This window comes from Polyodon spathula, chromosome 4 (genome assembly GCF_017654505.1).
Source record: "Polyodon spathula isolate WHYD16114869_AA chromosome 4, ASM1765450v1, whole genome shotgun sequence".
Taxonomy (NCBI): Eukaryota; Metazoa; Chordata; class Actinopteri; order Acipenseriformes; family Polyodontidae; genus Polyodon; species Polyodon spathula.
Window position 1 is genome coordinate 90885231 of NC_054537.1, and position 18519 is coordinate 90903749.

The 18519-nt window shown below is 37.6% G+C and overlaps 1 protein-coding gene across 2 annotated transcripts in view; it reads right to left on the minus strand.

Annotated features, from left to right (window-relative positions):
• The window catches only part of LOC121315092 (oxysterol-binding protein-related protein 3-like), a 56961-nt gene extending 38655 nt beyond the window's left edge, over positions 1–18306 (minus strand). Inside the window, exons 1-2 of one of the 2 annotated variants that reach the window (XM_041249005.1) lie at positions 18044–18306; positions 6918–7043 (exon numbers count right to left, since the gene is read on the minus strand). The gene's annotated coding sequence lies outside the window, so the exon portion shown is untranslated. The remainder of the gene's footprint in view (positions 1–6917; positions 7044–18043) is intronic. The other variant, XM_041249004.1, reaches the window with a different exon arrangement.
• Positions 18307–18519: the final 213 nt, after the last annotated feature.

Below are 18519 nucleotides of genomic sequence, written 5' to 3' on the forward strand. Positions count from 1 at the left end.
ACTGGCTCTGGCACTCCCATGGAGTGCACATCTGGCATCTCTATGCTGAATTAACAAGATTACAAATATAATAATTACCCACTTCAAGCTCTAGCAGAGGTTCTGCTGCTTTTAGGAGACATCTTACTTAAATTAAATTAATTTTAAATCAGTGCTGGAGTTTAAACGAAAGACAATTCCAGCACAACTGGCAGTTAAACAGTTGGAAAAAATCAATAAATCTAGCAGGTTCTGGCTGTATTTACAATGAGGGGGTAATTAGGTTTCCATTTGAGGATTATGATGCCTATATGCCTGCCCGTCATTGCTGCCGGTATCCGGCAAAACCAGCACATCTGATTGACATCCCTTTCACAAATTCAGCATCAGTTTGCCTGAAAATATACCTTTAATCTCAATTTGTGAAGGAATACTATTTTTAGCATTTAAAAATGCACTGATTAAACATTCGCTTCACCGGTGGATAACTTGTTATATGAAATCCAGTTGAATGTGCTTACCGTAAATTATGAAACACACGGCATACAGGGTTTTAAAAAGCATTCATTACAGGACACAGACAAGCGCTATATTTACCTCTTGTTAACAGGCTGACAGACTTTAGTAAAAATACCCTCAATATTTATTTTTTGCAAATGACCTGTTGTATTTTTTCATTATGAAAGTTTTTAAATTGGATATTTTTATACCATTTGATTTTTACAATGTAAAAGTGATCTATATGTATTTTTTTGTAACAATTAGTGTGTGACTCACTCAGAAAACACTGACTTTTGTTTTGCCTTTTTGCCCCCTAGAACTGCCTTGCTGCCCCTGAATTTTTAGGCCCAATGAAGGCAACATTGCCTTGCCCTTCATAACCTTAACTTCATGAATATTTTATGCAAACAAAAAACAAATAAATCATAACATTTATTTAGCATGTAAATGAAAATACAATCAATTACTACATGCTGTACTGTAGCTCTCAAAAGGATTGCTGTAAACCACTAACAGCAGGGGAAAAAACTTAACTAGGGTGAAGGGTTACTCAGTCATAATTGAGGTATATTAGTCAAAGAGTAGAATCACATGATGTGTAATTTTAGGGTATTGACAAAAATGGTTCACAATTTCCAAGAAGTTAAAAAACATTTTCAAGTGCTGTACACAAAAAAGTTTCAGATACTGGAATCTGTAGTAGAAACAGCTACAGTTTGTTTTCTATCTTGTGGAAGACTCAATCAATAGCATAACAAATGTCATTGTAGACTGCACTACACTTTCACAGGCCTTTTACAGTATGCTGAAAAAGAAAATTCTGGCAGTACAAAATAAAATAATAATAAACAAACTATTATATAATAGGCAAATATCAGACTTCCACAAGTACTTATTGAAAACTGGCTGGTGTATTACTGCACAATACTTGTGATGGGTACAGCCTCCAGCCCTATCAAATCGTCATGCTGGATTATGCTGGAGCTTGATGTGGAGATGCATTAAATTCTGTTTAGATCTTGCCAGGCAGAGGGACATTCTTTGTCACAACAAGGTTGTGTGAAGGGAACAAAACTGGACCCTGGGATCACACAGTTCAATGGAGATGCCTGCAGCAGCGTCAGCCTTTTTAACCCTAGGAGAGTCTGCGGAGGATCAGACATCCACAGTGTCTTTACAGTGATGTCTATGCCGTGGGTTTGTAGATTATTGACACCCTGGCAGATGTCACAATCCTTGGCAGCCACCTAGTTCCCCCATCAATCAGCAGTCCTGTCTGACTCAACATAGATTGATTACAGCCGTCTTCTTGGATATTTGCAATTCCTTAGAGCAGTGTTTTCCAACCCTGTTCCTGACAGCAAAACATGTCTGCTGGGTTTCGTTTCAGCGCAGCGCTCAATTGCTTAATTGAACCCTTCATTGAACTAATCAAGTGATTAACTGGGCATTTTCCCGTTATTTTCAAGCTCTTCGTTTGTTGATAGGGTTCAATTAAGCAACCGAGCGCTGCGTGTGCTTCCAGGAACAGGGCTGGGAAATACTGCCTTAGAGACATGGGACACCAGGCTATACTGTAGGTGCTCTGACTAGCAGAGTAGCCACGACCAAGCCATTGTATTATGTTTCATTCTACCTACTGTAATGTACAGCAGAACAGACACTGCCAGTAACAACTACCAGGGCCGTACTAAGGGGTGTGCAAGCAGTGCGACCACACAGGACTCTGACCTGAGGGGAGTGCCGACTGGCTGACGAATAATAAGGTCATAAGGTCATTTATAATTCAATAAAAAGGTCATTTATTTGCGAGTTCACTTACAATCTAACATAGTTTCAGAAAGCTGAAATTGAACGCTTGTCTAATCTAGCCATTATACCCACTGAATTTGCATTGGCCAACTCTCTGAACTATGACCATGTCATCAATGACTTTGTATCACTGAAGGCAAGAAAAGTTTTGTAGGCTCCAGGCTTCGTTTCTATTGGTGCATCCCACTGGACAATCACAAAAGATTTTGAATCCTTTATTGATTTTTTTTTTTTTTATTCGCTGACTGCAGGTTCTTGAGGTGGCAGAGGGTGGCGCTGGATTTATATCTCGCGCAGGGCGTCATCAATGATCTGTACAGCTCTGACAACTATTACCTTAGGCCTTACATATAGCACGGTCCTTCACACAGAATGTCGCCTAAGAATGTGCCTGCCTTCTTTATTTGCCCATACAGAGATGAATGCACTGCTTGCTTCATTATTTTGTTTCCAGTAGATTCATGCATTCCATTTACATTGTTCATAAGATGAGAAGTAACCAAGGGAAACACTCAACCACAAGCTAAAGTTGAGCATAACAGTGACTCAGGGGACATTCCTTCAATGCATAAAAAACCTACGCCCTACAATCACTTCAATCTTTCATTTAGCTTCTGAAAAAAAAAAAAAAAAAAAAAAAAAAGATTTCCTGCAATAAAAACCGAGCATTTTCAAGATACTACATCAGGAGGAAATGCAGTTCTGAACAATGTCTTTCAAGTAAATAAATCCAAACTGCTCTGCTCATTGCCAAAACAAGGAAAATGTACATTATTTTGTAATGTGTCAATCAAGAGTTTCAACTAATTTTATAAGCCGCATTCATAATTGTACCTTATTCAAAAAGCCAAGGGAACGGTTCATTTAATTGGAATGAATACACTGAAAGCATTTCCTAATGCGTTTCACGATGCATTCGCGCGACAGCGTCACACAGTCATGACTCCAGAGTCGATTTTCAAGTGCATGTAAACCAAACTAATGTTACAGCACAATTAACTATAATTTTTATTGCTTTTAACTGAATTTATAGTTTTTCCTTTTTATGTTTTGTATCCTTCCAAATAAGCATTACCAAACTGCATACTTTTATTTGAATAAGCACAGAACAAAAGATTGTGAAAAAAGATTATTATAAATATTATTATTATTATTATTATTATTATTATTACTACTACTATTATTAGTGCACAGTTATTACAAATGCTTCTGTGAAAATAAACTGAGGACAAAGCTCGGGAAAAAAAAAGATTGTGCAATTGTAATAATAATAAGAATAGTAAAAATTATTAGTCTTTTCCTTGGTAATTGATTTGAATATTTCCAGATATTGAGCAGTGCTTCTGGGAAAGTTGCCTTGTAATTGGACAATAGAAGCAGTATGACCTTCAGAAGAGCTTGGTGAAGATGTCGAATGAATGAGTTTGTGACCAGGTTTTTTCGTGGACAGTCCAGTCATTTTTAAGGCTACTTTCACATCTATGACCAGTCGCAGACAGCGACTGTACGCATCTCACAGGTGCTCGTATTTCCCGGGATGTTTTGATTTAGCCCTTGCTCAACTGACATCTTATTAAAAAGGCTGAAATTTACTTTAAATTAAATTTTGTTACTAGCTAATCGAGTGATCTTGTTTGATTTGTTTTTGTGATGTGGTTACAAAGATTCTAAGGGCATATATCAGGAATTATATCCCTCTAGCTCAACCGTATTTAGAATGCATTGAATCTTTCCATATTAGTCCTTGGGCCAATATCAGAATATTTGAATGAACACTGTTTCACAAAAATCCATGTCAGAGTCCACAAGAAATTATATAAATTACAGAAATATGTCAAAATGGCAAATGCACAAACAGCTTTGTCTGATGTGTGGGACTAATGCAAAAAATAGAAATAGACAGTCCTAACCTCCCAAACAGTTATCTCCACCAGCTAGAGTCACAGCTGCTGCTTCAGACTTGGGAAGCAAATCAGAATCTGGGAATGGAGAAGCAGGTACGTCACTCCAAAATGCAGCACACTTTCCAACACTAGCCCAAACCTGCATGGGGACTATTCTGTATGGTGAACAATGTTGTTTTTGCTTTATGTTGTCTCCCATTTCCTGTTATGTGGAACGTAATAAACAAAGAACCAACATTGTTTGTTGTTTTTCACTGTACTACTTCAGTTTTTCATATTTTATTTGAAGTTCCCTTTAGTAAAAGCATAGCAAAGTGTGATAAAGCATAGTGAACGCATAGGTAAGCAGTGTAAAGCCCTGAGATGTATGTATTGTAAAGAACATTAAAAAAAAAAGCCATGGCAAACCAGGGTTAACCATAGAAAAACTGGCCTTTTAGGTTTTTTTTTAACTTAAACTAAAATATGCCACCCTTAGTTTCGTAGTTGTGTAGTCAGTTGGGTAAGGTAAGGTCTTCACTACATATTCTTCAGGGATATTTACTTTCACCAACACAGTGTTATATACAATGAGTTATACATATATATCAATGCTGGTAACCTAAAACCTATAGCCATTACCATATTTGAAGTTGTTTCAGATTTGATTTTGTTTCTTGACTCTGGTTTACATTTAACATTTTAAAATCATGTCAGTCAATTGTATTGTAGTATAATTTTATAAAGATTGTGTTTATGTTCTTATCCCATTAAATTCCCAAGCATAGGATTTGTGTGGAGACCAAAACACTTCACAAGCACAAATCTTGTTAAAGCTACAAACAAAATACGTCAGGTCGACAAAGATACAATATCAATTGTCCACGTTGTACCAAGGCTACATTGGGACTTACTTGTTATTAAAATTATCTGCTCGGTTAAAAATAACAAGAAAACAGATTATTCATTAAATTAAGATACAGGTCATTAATACTATATTTAACCAAACGCCAATTACCTGTGAATTATTCATATTGACACACTGAGGAATTAAAAAATAAAGAGCCAATTAAATAGTAAACAGTGCTGAATTTCAAATAGAGAACATCATTTCCGCACTGGCACTCCTACCCAGGTCCAGACCCAGGTTCTGGCTACCCGGGTCACAATCCCGCGTACCTGTGTCATATCCAGGTCGCAGCAACCCACTTCAGGGTGCAGGTTGACAAAATGCATGACGGCCATTCGTGAGCAGACGCAATAACAAACAGCCACGCCTGCGAGAAGGTTTCACTTCCACAAGGAAAGTTTCTGTTTGTTCTGTTTAGCCACATTTTTGCTGATTGAGACACACCATGAGCCAGATTGCAGCAGGGATGAAATAAAATTTGCTCTAATCAACATTTGGGTCAGGTCAGTCCAGAGAATTGACATTGATACGCACATTGTGTACTTGCGTCTGTCAGCCAGGTCAACCCTGCTTTATTAAAAGCAGTGTGAAATCTCGTTGCATGACACCAGTCCTGACCTGGGTAGGTTCCGACCTGGGTAGAGCATGCCACTGTGAAAGGGGCTTAAGATTTACACAATTATTCATTTGGACTGGAGGAGAAGCATTGGCAGGTTGGAAGCAATTCCCAAATACAACCTTTATAACCAGACAAATTTTATCTTTATACTATGATAGAAATAGTTCGGGAGTTGATGTGCAAAAGATAATTTTCCTACAGGCAACGCTCCAGATGAGCTGAGCACTGGGTGTGTTACGCTTTGAAAAAATATGAATTACATATAATACATACATTTTGTGCATAACAAATACAGATAGCAATTTGAGTTTCCAAGAACACACTGACCATCTCATCCATGACTACAGTACTGTATACAAGTGAGCACTTTTAATCTCAACTGTACAAACACCAACAGCAAAAGAGTCAAATGTTTTTGCAACACACCAAACTTGAGAATGTTTTTGTTATAAACAAAAAATGTAGCAGGGCAAGATTAAAGATGATCCATAATTAGTTTAAATACATAATAAAAGCAGATTATACTTTGAAACACATATTTTGAGTAAATGTAGTCAAAATACACTGCATCTCCAATTCTAAATAGAGATGTAAAATAAATACTTCCTTTATAATGCTGACTGCTGCATTGTGGAAAACAAGTCACTGAATCCACGCTTGTTTATTGTTTAATAATGGAACAAATTGTTTAATAATGGAACACAAAGTCAGTGTGTGATTCTACGAAATACAAACCAAACCAGAAATGAATGATCTAGTCAGCTGTTCAAAAGTAGTGCACAGTTTATAGACTTTGTAAACAATTATTAGTAGTGAACTAAAGTGGGATTACCAGGTGTTTAAAGGTGGCAGCCTTTTCTTGTAATGCTGTTAAAAGCAAAAGGCAAAAAAATCTGTCCAAAAGTTTTGCATCACCTACGATTTAAGGATTGAGACCATTTAAAAAGATCTATACACACACACACACACACACGATTTAGATATTTTAAGTTTTTCGTTAAGTATATGGAAAACTATAATGCGGTATGAAATAAAATATGTTAACGTAACATTATTCAACAGGTTTCACTTGGTTTTATAAAGCAAAATTAGTTAATTCTACAGGTTGGGGCAAAACTTTTAAAGTAAATGAGGCTGTGTGGTCCAGTGGTTAAAGAAAAGGGGCTCGTAACTAGGAGGTCCCCGGTTCAAATCCCAGCTCTCGCTGACTCACTGTGTGATCCTGAGCAAGTCACTTCACCTCCTTGTGCTCTGTCTTTCAGGAGAGAGGTAAGTGACTCAGGAGCTGATGCATAGTTCACACACCCTAGTCTCTGTAAGTTGCCTTCGATAAAGGTGTCTACAAAATAAACAAATAATAACAATCACAATCTAATAACTTTCCAAGTCATATGATCCACAATACCAGAACACAAAAAGCATGATCACCAGTCTACAGTAACAGAAAAAAAACAACAAACACTAACCCTAACTCTTAACCCTTCTTCTGCTTCACAGAACACCTACTGGATACCTGGCTTTTTAAACATTTATACTGCTTGCATTAAATCGCCAGGACCTCATCGCTTAGATGCAGTGAACAGTGTTAACCCCTTCTCTTTAAATATAATTTCTATTTATATATGCACATCATTTTTACAACTATGAGTGTTGGACTATTGGATTTACAGTGATATTTTTTATATGAAGTTCAATTTGACTATTCATCTCAAAGTATGCTTTATTAATCGAGTAGGTCTGTTTTTAAAGCAAATACCCTTCAGCAATATAGTTATATCATAACAAGTGATCTGTATTGCACACCATCTGTATTAAACTACCATGCTGACCTCTTGTAGCTAAAGTAAAATAAGGATATTAGCAATTCACCAGCAACTCTGTTTATCAAAAATGTCTTCATTTAAAAAAAAAAAAAGTGTTAAAAATAACCTCTTGACAAAGCAGTCATGCACTTTTCACACCAAGCTCAAAGTCACTTAGCATTCCTACCCATGCTGCCAGACCCTTAAAAATATGATTTTCCTAAAATAACATAGCGTCTTGTGTAAAATGAAAGCAGGCTCCACACAGGCAGTAGCGTCATGCTCAAATTCAGCTGTTTATTAGCACAGGACAAATAAACAATTATAGGACCACGCCAAAGCAAAACAAAATAAAAACTCTGTGCTAGATTCCAGTCTACCTCTCGCTCTCACTGAGAGTCTGTCACTCACACAACTACACTCAGGCATGCACTCCTACTTAAGAACATAAGAACATAAGAACATAAGAAAGTTTACAAACGAGAGGAGGCCATTCGGCCCATCTTGCTCGTTTGGTTGTTAGTAGCTTATTGCTCCCAAAATCTCATCAAGCAGCTTCTTGAAGGATCCCAGGGTGTCAGCTTCAACAACATTACTGGGGAGTTGATTCCAGACCCTCACAATTCTCTGTGTAAAAAGTGTCTCCTATTTTCTTTTTCTAAACTCCATTTGTGACCCCTGGTCCTTGTTTCTTTTTTCAGGCTGAAAAAGTCCCTTGGGTCGACACTGTCAATACCTTTTAGAATTTTGAATGCTTGAATTAGGTCGCCACGTAGTCTTCTTTGTTCAAGACTGAACAGATTCAATTCTTTTAGCCTGTCTGCATATGACATGCCTTTTAAGCCCGGAATAATTCTGGTCGCTCTTCTTTGCACTCTTTCTAGAGCAGCAATATCTTTTTTATAGCGAGGTGACCAGAACTGCACACAATATTCAAGATGAGGTCTTACAAGTGCATTGTACAGTTTTAACATTACTTCCCTTGATTTAAATTCTACACTTTTCACAATGTATCCGAGCATCTTGTTAGCCTTTTTTATAGCTTCCCCACATTGCCTAGATGAAGACATTTCTGAGTCAACAAAAACTCCTAGGTCTTTTTCATAGATTCCTTCTCCAATTTCAATATCTCCCATATGATATTTATAATGTACATTTTTATTTCCTGCGTGCAGTACCTTACACTTTTCTCTATTAAATGTCATTTGCCATGTGTCTGCCCAGTTCTGAATCTTGTCTAGATCATTTTGAATGACCTTTGCTGCTGCAACAGTGTTTGCCACTCCTCCTACTTTTGTGTCGTCTGCAAATTTAACAAGTTTGCTTACTATACCAGAATCTAAATCATTAATGTAGATTAGGAATAGCAGAGGACCTAATACTGATCCCTGTGGTACACCGCTGGTTACCACACTCCATTCTGAGGTTTTTCCTCTAATCAGTACTTTCTGTTTTCTACATGTTAACCACTCCCTAATCCATGTACATGTGTTTCCTTGAATCCCAACTGCGTTCAGTTTGAGAATTAATCTTTTGTGCGGGACTTTGTCAAAAGCTTTCTGGAAATCTAAATAAACCATGTCATATGCTTTGCAATTATCCATTATCGATGTTGCATCCTCAAAAAAATCAAGCAAGTTAGTTAGGCACGATCTCCCTTTCCTAAAACCATGTTGACTGTCTCCCAGTACCCTGTTACCATATAGGTAATTTTCCATTTTGGATCTTATTATAGTTTCCATAAGTTTGCATATAATAGAAGTCAGGCTTACTGGTCTGTAGTTACCTGGTTCAGTTTTGTTTCCCTTTTTGTGGATCGGTATTATGTTTGCAATTTTCCAGTCTGTCGGTACCACCCCTGTGTCAAGAGACTGCTGCATGATCTTGGTTAGCGGTTTGTAAATTACTTCTTTCATTTCTTTGAGTACTACTGGGAGGATCTCATCCGGCCCAGGGGATTTGTTTATTTTAAGAGCTCCTAGTCCCTTTAACACTTCTGCCTCAGTTATGCTAAAGTTATTTAAAACTGGATAGGAACTGGATGACATGTGGGGCATGTTGTCAGTATCTTCCTTTGTAAAAACTTGTGAAAAGTAATCATTTAACATATTTGCTATTTTTTTTTCTTCCTCTACGATTTTGCCATTTGTATCTCTTAAACATTTAATCTCCTCTTTGAATGTTCTCTTGCTGTTGTAATATTGGAAAAACATTTTGGAATTGGTTTTAGCTCCCTTAGCAATGTTCATTTCTATTTCTCTCTTGGCCTTTCTAACTTCCTTTTTGACTTGCGTTTGCAGTTCTGTGTACTCTTTCTGCGTACTTTCTTTTTGGTCCTTTTTTAATGCTCTGTAAAGTGCCTTTTTTCGCTGAATATTTTTTTTAATTGATCTATTAAACCATTTTGGCAATTTAGTTTTACATTTAGATTTGTCTACTTTAGGGATATAATTGTTTTGCGCCTCTAGTACTACATTTTTGAAGAACAACCATCCTTCTTCTGTGGGTGTTTTCTCTATTTTACTCCAATCTACTTCTGTTAGTCTCTGTTTCATGCCTTCATAGTTTGCTTTTCTAAAATTGTAAACCTTAGCTTTAGTCTTTACTTTTGGGGATTTAAAAAACACTTCAAATGAGACCATGTTGTGGTCTGAGTTTGCCAGTGGTTCTCTGACCTCTGTTTTAGTTATTCTATCTTCGTTATTTGAAAAGACTAAATCAAGGCATGCCTCCCCTCTAGTGGGTGCCTTCACAAATTGTGTTAGGAAGCAGTCATTTGTCATTTCCACCATTTCTATTTCATCCTTCGCGCTACCCACCGGGTTTTCCCATTTTATTTGGGGGAAGTTGAAATCCCCCATTAGTATGGCTTCTCCTTTGCTACACACATTTCTAATGTCATTGTATAACAGATTATTGTGCTCACCGTCTGAATCTGGCGGTCTATAGCATGCTCCTATTATTATGCCTTTTGAATTTTTGTCTGTTATTCTGACCCATATTGATTCGGTTTTATTTTCTTTGTCCAGGTTTAACACCTGGGCTTCAAGACTGTTTCTTATGTATAGCGCTACCCCTCCTCCTCTTCTGTCCTGCCTGTCTTTCCTATACAGTGTATACCCACAAATATTATATTCGTCCCCATCACTCTCAGATAACCACGTTTCTGTAACACCTATCACATCATAGTTACCTGTTAGTGCAGTAGCTTCAAGTTCTAGAATTTTGTTTCTGATACTTCTAGCATTTAGATAAATACATTTAATGGTTGTCTTACCTGAGTTGTTGTTCTTGTTTTGATGCGGTCTCCCTTCTGTTTTTTTGTTGATTTCTCCCCCCTTCCTTTCTAGTTTAAATGCTTCCGAACCTGCTCGAGGATCTTTTCTCCGAGTAGACTAGTTCCCTTGTTATTTAAATGCAGTCCATCCCGTCTATACAGATAGTCCTCGTTGTAGAATGTGGTCCAATGATCAAGATAGGTGAAGCCTTCCCGTGTGCACCACGTCTTCAGCCATTCGTTTTGATTAATTATTTCCAGCTGTCCATATGGTCCTTTGCAAGGTGCGGGTAGTATACCAGAAAATACCACAGTTTTGGTTTTCTCTTTTAATTTCCTTCCTAGCTCTCTGAATTTGTTTTGCAGGGATTTTGGTCTGTCTCTTCCAATGTTGTTTGTACCGATGTGGACGACTACTACCGGGTCGTCTCCTGTTCGTTCTAGGAGCCTGTCCACGTTCTCAGTGATGTGCTTGACCGAGGCTCCCGGAAGGCAGCACACTGTTGTAGTAAGGGGGTCCAAACTGCGAACTGAACTTGCTGTGTTTCTCAATATGGAGTCCCCAACAATCATGACCTCCCTTCTTTTTGCTGTCTGGTCACCACTGTCAATAGGGTCCTGGATATTGTTCCTTTCATTCTCTTGTTGTTGGTTCTGCTCATCAATATTCTGAAGTGACTCAAATCTGTTGGTTGTTTTGATTTCTGGTGGTGGTGTTTGACGAAGTTTCTTTTTTTCCCTGCTTCTGCCTACCTGAACCCAGCTGTTCTGACCTTCTATCTCCCTGGTGGCTTTCAGTCTGTTAGGGGTGATGCAGACTTCCATGAATTGTGGGTGTGCCAGTTCCTCAAGATCCTGTTGCTGTCTCACTTCTTCCAGCTCCATTTCTAGCATACTTACTAGTTTATGCAAATCCTGGATCGTGCGGCACTTTACGCACACTTGGTTTAGCTCCGCTGGGTTTTCTCGGATTTCCCACATCAAGCAGGTGTCACAGATTACTGGCTTGAAGACCATGTTGAGGTTTTTTTTTTTGAAGTTTAGTTTCTTCTGCAGCCGTCAACCTGCTTTCAAACTGCTTATCTCTTCACATTAAACCCCGCCCTGCACCCACCTTCACCAATTCTGGACATGCCATCTCCCACCAGCATTCTAGGGGTACAAAATCATGCCCAGGATTGGTGAACCCGGACAGACTGGCAACCAATGAAAGTATGAATAGGAAGCCAATCATTTTGTGCGTTCCTGAAATGATCTATCTATATATCTCTTAAAACACCATCTTTCACTAAAAACATATACGTTTTCTGTATATAGTAAAACAGGTTTAGATATTCCCACACACAGACTTGATGAAAACATCAAAAACAGTATTCTCTGTATCAATAAAAGTATTTGTACCCACTTCCCCATAACATTTATTTAAAAAAAATACAAAACAACAGAGCATTTTACCGCGAAACTAATAACTTGGCTAAACTTGAGCCTACATAGAATAAACACTTATATTTCATTACGCTACAGTATGATATGACACAACATTTTTTAAAGGAAATAAACATTTGGCAAGTAGTGATTTTAACTCTGCGTAAACATAAATTATACTGACAAAATTATGTTTTTAAAATATTTATTTTTGCTAAAACCACACTGCACATCTAAACAGAGCGAGTGCTTTAAATAAAATGTATTTATAAAAACTTAAAACGTATATTTACACTTCAATAAATAAGACGACAAATGTTACTATTTTAAACAGAAAAATAATGTCTGCAATACACTTCGATAAATATGTCAAACGTCACATTTTTAAACAAAAAAAATACAGTCTGCTGTTTTCATTTCTTAAAAAAAAAATACAAATGGCAGCTGCAAAATCTTGGATAAATCTGCACAGAACCTTGCCTTTAACTTCTACAATTCACGCGTGCGCAGAAAGCTTCAAAAAGGTAAACGCTAACTTATTTCACGGCTAACTTATTTCCCATGACACTGGTTCTGAGCAGTCACAACTCATCTGTGCGTGAGAAAGGGGTATAGGAAGGCCAAACAATACTGTCATTTCCGAGACTGGAAACAGATGCCTTACAGAAACCTGAAAATGGTTTTGTCATATTCTTAAGAAATATGACCTCACTTTACACACACAGAGTAATAACAAAGACTTAAAAGAAATAGCTAACACAATTAACACTAACTCCTCACACGTGGTCTAGCAATTAAAGTCCATGGAGCTGCCTTCAATTGCTCCAAACCCTGCTACTGTGGGAGTAAGTGGATTTGCTATAGAACCCTTTATTTAATGTCACTTCATCATCTACCCACACAGCCCATTCATGCCAGACCACAAACCCATGCAGGCTATGTTGATTGGACAAGGCAATTGTGTGTAATCGTGGCAGATGTTTGATATTAGTCAATGTAAACATGTACTCATATATATATATATATATATATATATATATATATATATATATATATATATATATATATATATATATATTATATATATATATATATATAATATATATAGTAATTGTACCCATTCATTCATTAACATATACTTTAATGGAGGGAAGTTATGCTAGGATCACCCACATATGTCTATATCTATATTTACATATCTACTGTTCTTGATAAAGCTAAATATGTATGGATTTGGCAATACCACTGGAAGAACAGTAAATATTAAAGCAGAAGAAATTCCTAAATATTAAATACAAGAAAAGCAATAAGGGGAATATCTCCTGTAATACAAGAATAAAACAAGGAACTAAAAAGTGTCCAGTGTTACTGCTATTCACAATGCTGTAAGAGCAAAGTGCCATACTGCTCAGGATTCTTCACAACAACACAATGACACCAAAAAAAAGGTATGTGGTTATATTTCAAGCACATTCACTGCTGCCCATTTGCACTTGTTAGTTACAATTAGAATTTAGTCGTTATCAGGTTGTGGCTCTAATTGACCTATGCCAGTGTTCCCACAGTAACCTAGTAAACATACAGTGAAAACAATCTCCCTGACTGAAACAAACAGAAGACACTATGAGGACTGTTTAAATGATCTAAGCGGCGTGTAATGAACCCCATATTATATTAGTTGAACCTTTAAGTGTGTTTTCTCTGCACCTTTCAGAGTGAAAGACCAGCATGTTCTAACACCTGCTACATACAGTACAGTATTACAGAGTAGATGGGGTTGACACAGTTGAAAAGCCACTTCACATTATTTGAATAGAATGAAGACGGCTGTTTATTCCTGACACTTAGGACTCTCCAGACATGCGAAAAGCAGCTCAGTATGTTAGGTAAAGGAAGATTACGAGAAAAACGATAACTCAATATTACAATAGAATGAACCACTCAGAATTAAACCCCCAAAATACTGCAGTACTTGTAATTCATGACAAAACAAATTATTAATTACAAGGGTAATTCATGACAAAATACAACAAATTACATAAACAGATTTGTGTGCATGATGCTTGTCTGTCCCTACCTGGTTGAGGTGTGACTTTACTTCCATGGGATAAAACTAGCCAACCCAGTCCTGGTGAAAAAATTCCAGTCCTTGGCACATGCAAAATGGGTGAGAGGGGACTATATTAAATGAAGCAACTGAACTCTAATGGTTAAAGCAGTTTTAGTTGACCAATGGGAATACCTAGTTATTCACAATTGGGTTTTCATTGTGGCTTTCCTGTTTTCTATGGCTCTCCATAGTAATTTCCCATTCAGCTCGAGATATCAACGGCATTACATGCTAGAGACCATCAGAAATGAGAATGAACAATGGGCAAATTCTGAGAATTCCCCCTTTGACCTCTGTGTGTAGTGTTACTGTTACTTTAATACACACGGCACTGCTGTACTGCCTCTGTAGTTTTCTGCACATTAAAAACTGTACGTCTACTGTACGTTGACTGTGCTGTCCTAGCCAAAAGCTAGTATCGTCCTTGGAATCTTTTCAAACCTACTTAACCCTTAAATGAGACACTTCAATAGAGCCACATCTGGGGCTCAATGAGTTTAAATCATTTTGCCTGCAAATACACGTGCATTAAATTGTTCTGCTTGCTTCTGTCCAACAGCCAAGGGACAACAACTATGGAACATGGTAGTGCAATGTTAAATTAACGCAAGCTACAGTGCTATTATCATATAGACACGTTACCAGTGCCTGATGCTAAAATGACCCCTCAATTGTATCCTTTACCACAGGTGCAGACAAGCCTCATTCAGTCACCCGTCAAAGCCTCAACTTACTCCATTTCTGCTCTCAAGCTTTCATGATGACAATAATACCACTTCTTTCTGAATTTTCCTTGCCATCCCTGAAATTAGTGTGGGTACTGTAAACTGTGGAAGGTCCATGGTACAATGCAACACGAGACATTCTTGCTAATGACCTGACAAGATTCATCAACGATGAAGCTTGCATTATTTCTACCAAGTAAATAATGATGAAGGTCAGTGGGGGGTCAGCTGCCAACACTAGCTGTGAGAGAGCTTCTGATGATCCTCAGGGTAACTGGACATTACACAAGAACATAACAAAGTTAACAAACGAGAGGAAGCCATTCGGCCCATCTTGCTCGTTTGGTTGTTAGTAGCTTATTTATTCCAGAATCTCATCAAGCAGCTTCTTGAAGGATCCCAGAGTGTCAGCTTCAACAACATTACTGGGGAGTTCGTTCTCTGTGCGTTAGTTCTCTGTGTAAAAAAGTGCCTCCTATTTTCTGTTCTGAATGCTCCTTTATCTAATCTTCATTTGTGACCCCTGGTCCTTATTTTTTTTTTCAGGTCGAAAAAGCCCCCCTGGATTGAAAATGTCAATACCTTTGAGAATTTTGAATGCTCGGATCAGATCGCCTCGCAGACTTCTTTGTTCATATGAAATGCTTTTTTAAACCTGGGATAATTCTGGTATCTCTTTGCACTCTTTCTAGAGTAGCAATATCTTTTTTGCAGCGAGGTGACCAGAACTGAACACAATATTATAGATGAGGTCTTACTAATGCATTGTAGTTTTAACATTACGTCCCTTGATTTAAATTCAACACTTTTCACTATATTTCATTTTGTTGGCCTTTTTTTTTAGCTTCCCCACACTGTCTAGATGAAGACATTTTTGAGTCAACAAAAACTCTTAGATCTTTTTCAGATTCGTTCTTCAATTTCAGGATCTCCCATATGATATTTATAATGTACATCTGCATTGCCTGTGTGCAGTACCTTACACTTTTTTCTCTATTAAATGTAATTTGCTATGTGTCTGCCCGGTTCTGAATTCTGTCTAGATCATTTTGAATGACCTTTGCTGCTTCAACGGTGTTTGCCACTCCTATTTTTGTGTAGTCTGAAAATTTAACAAGTTTGCTTACTATACCAGAATCTAAGTCATTAATGTAAATTAGGAAGAGCAGAGGACCTAATACTGATCACTGTGGTACTTCACTGGTTACCTTGCTCCATTTTGAGGCTTCTCCGCTAATCAGTACAAGGACACATTCCATCAAACCAAAGTCAAGCACATGCAAGGTTTATCCAACAAAACACCCTCAAGTTACATCTCTCAAATTTAAAACAAAACTAAAAATTGCCTCCTTCCACGCTCCATCTAAAATAAATGCACTCTGCCATTGTACTCAGCTCTTTCGGTGGCTGTATTTAGTACAATTGTAGTGTAATATTCCTTGGAAAATGTATTCTGCATGTTGTGTATTGAACTTAAATCCGTTCATGGCCCCACAGGAATGTGAACCTGCTAACTTCCCTTATTTATTTATTTATTTATTTAAATAACAGTCTGATTCTCTCTTGCCTTGTTTTCAATAAATAGAATTGAATTAACAGAAAATAATAAAAAAGAAAAAAAAAACTAAACCAACAACTAGCAAGCCCATATTCTGCTAATTATTACTCGCCAGCTTCTGTTTCAGTGGGTGCAGGGGCACAATAAGGTTGTGCACTAGGGCCCTTCCTTCTCTTCCCTTCCCTTCCCTTCCTACCCAACAGGGTCTAGTTAAGGCAGTGAAGTTCTGTGAAACCCTACCTCATACCAGTTGCCATGGATATAATACTGGGTGTGTGAATGAGTATTACTTCATAAGAGCTGTGAAAGGTGATGCTGAAGGAAACTAATTCAAGGACAACGTCACTCTCTGCATAGGCTGCATTGACAGATCAGATGCTTTCCAGACTTCAGAAATGTGATGGGTCCATCATTTTTCTCTCCCTACACTGAGAGCAGGCAATGATATAAATGAAAAGTATAAATGGGCCCTAGTTTGGAAACGCTGTAAATTTAACTAAAACTTGCCAATATACTGCCATTAAGTTTGGGCTGGGAAAGTAAAGTAAAAAAATAAAAAACTGGTTCCACTACACAGGCAACAGTTATGCTACAAGTATTATGATAAGATGAGCTACTTTGAATATGATCCAAGTAGTAATCCATAACCAGCGGTGACATTCCTGTCTATACAAATTAGTGTCACGTGTCTTTATATCAGATTGGTCTGACCTACATTTCACAAACTACAATCAAATACAGTACAGTATATTGAACTGTTGTCATAAATCACAACTGTGCATTGCGATGTACTGCACCATTTTTGGATACTGCATATAGTTTGACATGCATACAGTATTACATAGTGATAAACACTTCAGTCCCATAAACAAGGCAAGCCCTAATTTTAAAAGCTTGCACTGAGTAAGACTACTCGGCATATTTTTCTTAGAAGTCACACTCTTAACACGCAGTACACTGACCTGCAATATCATTCCGGTACCACCCTGCGCTTCAAAGTCAAATACCTGGCCAAATACCAAAACAATGAACACTGTACGCCAGTGTAGGCTGCAAAGATTAGAATACCTTGGTAACAGAGTAGAGCATACCTGTAATAGCAACACCTCTCTGATACAACGCATGACAGACACACTGCAACCTCCCTTCAAAAGTGCGTTACACAGTAGGGAAAGTGAACAAAATTAGACTTGGTGACGCTTGATCAAGTTAAAAAAGTTATACTTTTAAGCCATGCAAAATATCCAGAGGTATGTCGAGATGTAGATATTGGCTTGGGTAGCAGTTTAAACGCTTTGTTTTTTTGCTCTTGTAAAATTGCCTTAGAATGGATACCTCCCTTAGTTCTACATTAGGATTGTGGTACAATAGAAAACAAAACATCCATATCGATATAGGCAAAACAACTGAAAAAAAAACCCAACAAAAACAAACCACATTACCTGTGCATAGGTGTCAGTCGTTTCGCTTGATCCTGGAGCCCTCTTTCAGATACTGAACAGTGCGATTCAGTGCTCGGGAAAAGACGCTTTCTTTGGCTTCTTTCACAACCAGAGACTAACAGGAAGCAAGCAATCAAAAAAATCAGTTCAAAATACTCCAAACGCTAAAATGCTCTACTCATTGCTTTAAAAATATCTTTGGAAAGTGTTAGAGCTCAGCTGACAAGAACTTGTCTGCTATACCAACACCTCTCAGAATGAAGAAGCAACGCTTGAAACTCGAAAAAGCTTGTGGTTTCAGAATTGGGCGGGGACAACGTCGGATTGACATATTTTGTGGCCATACATCTCTCAAAACCAGATCACGTCGGTATTATTATTTTTATTTTTTTTAAGTACCGTCTTTAAAGAAAAGTCACTTATCTTTCCGTGACGTTGCAGTGTGAGAAAGGCAGCTGTAGTTTTAGATGTGGTGA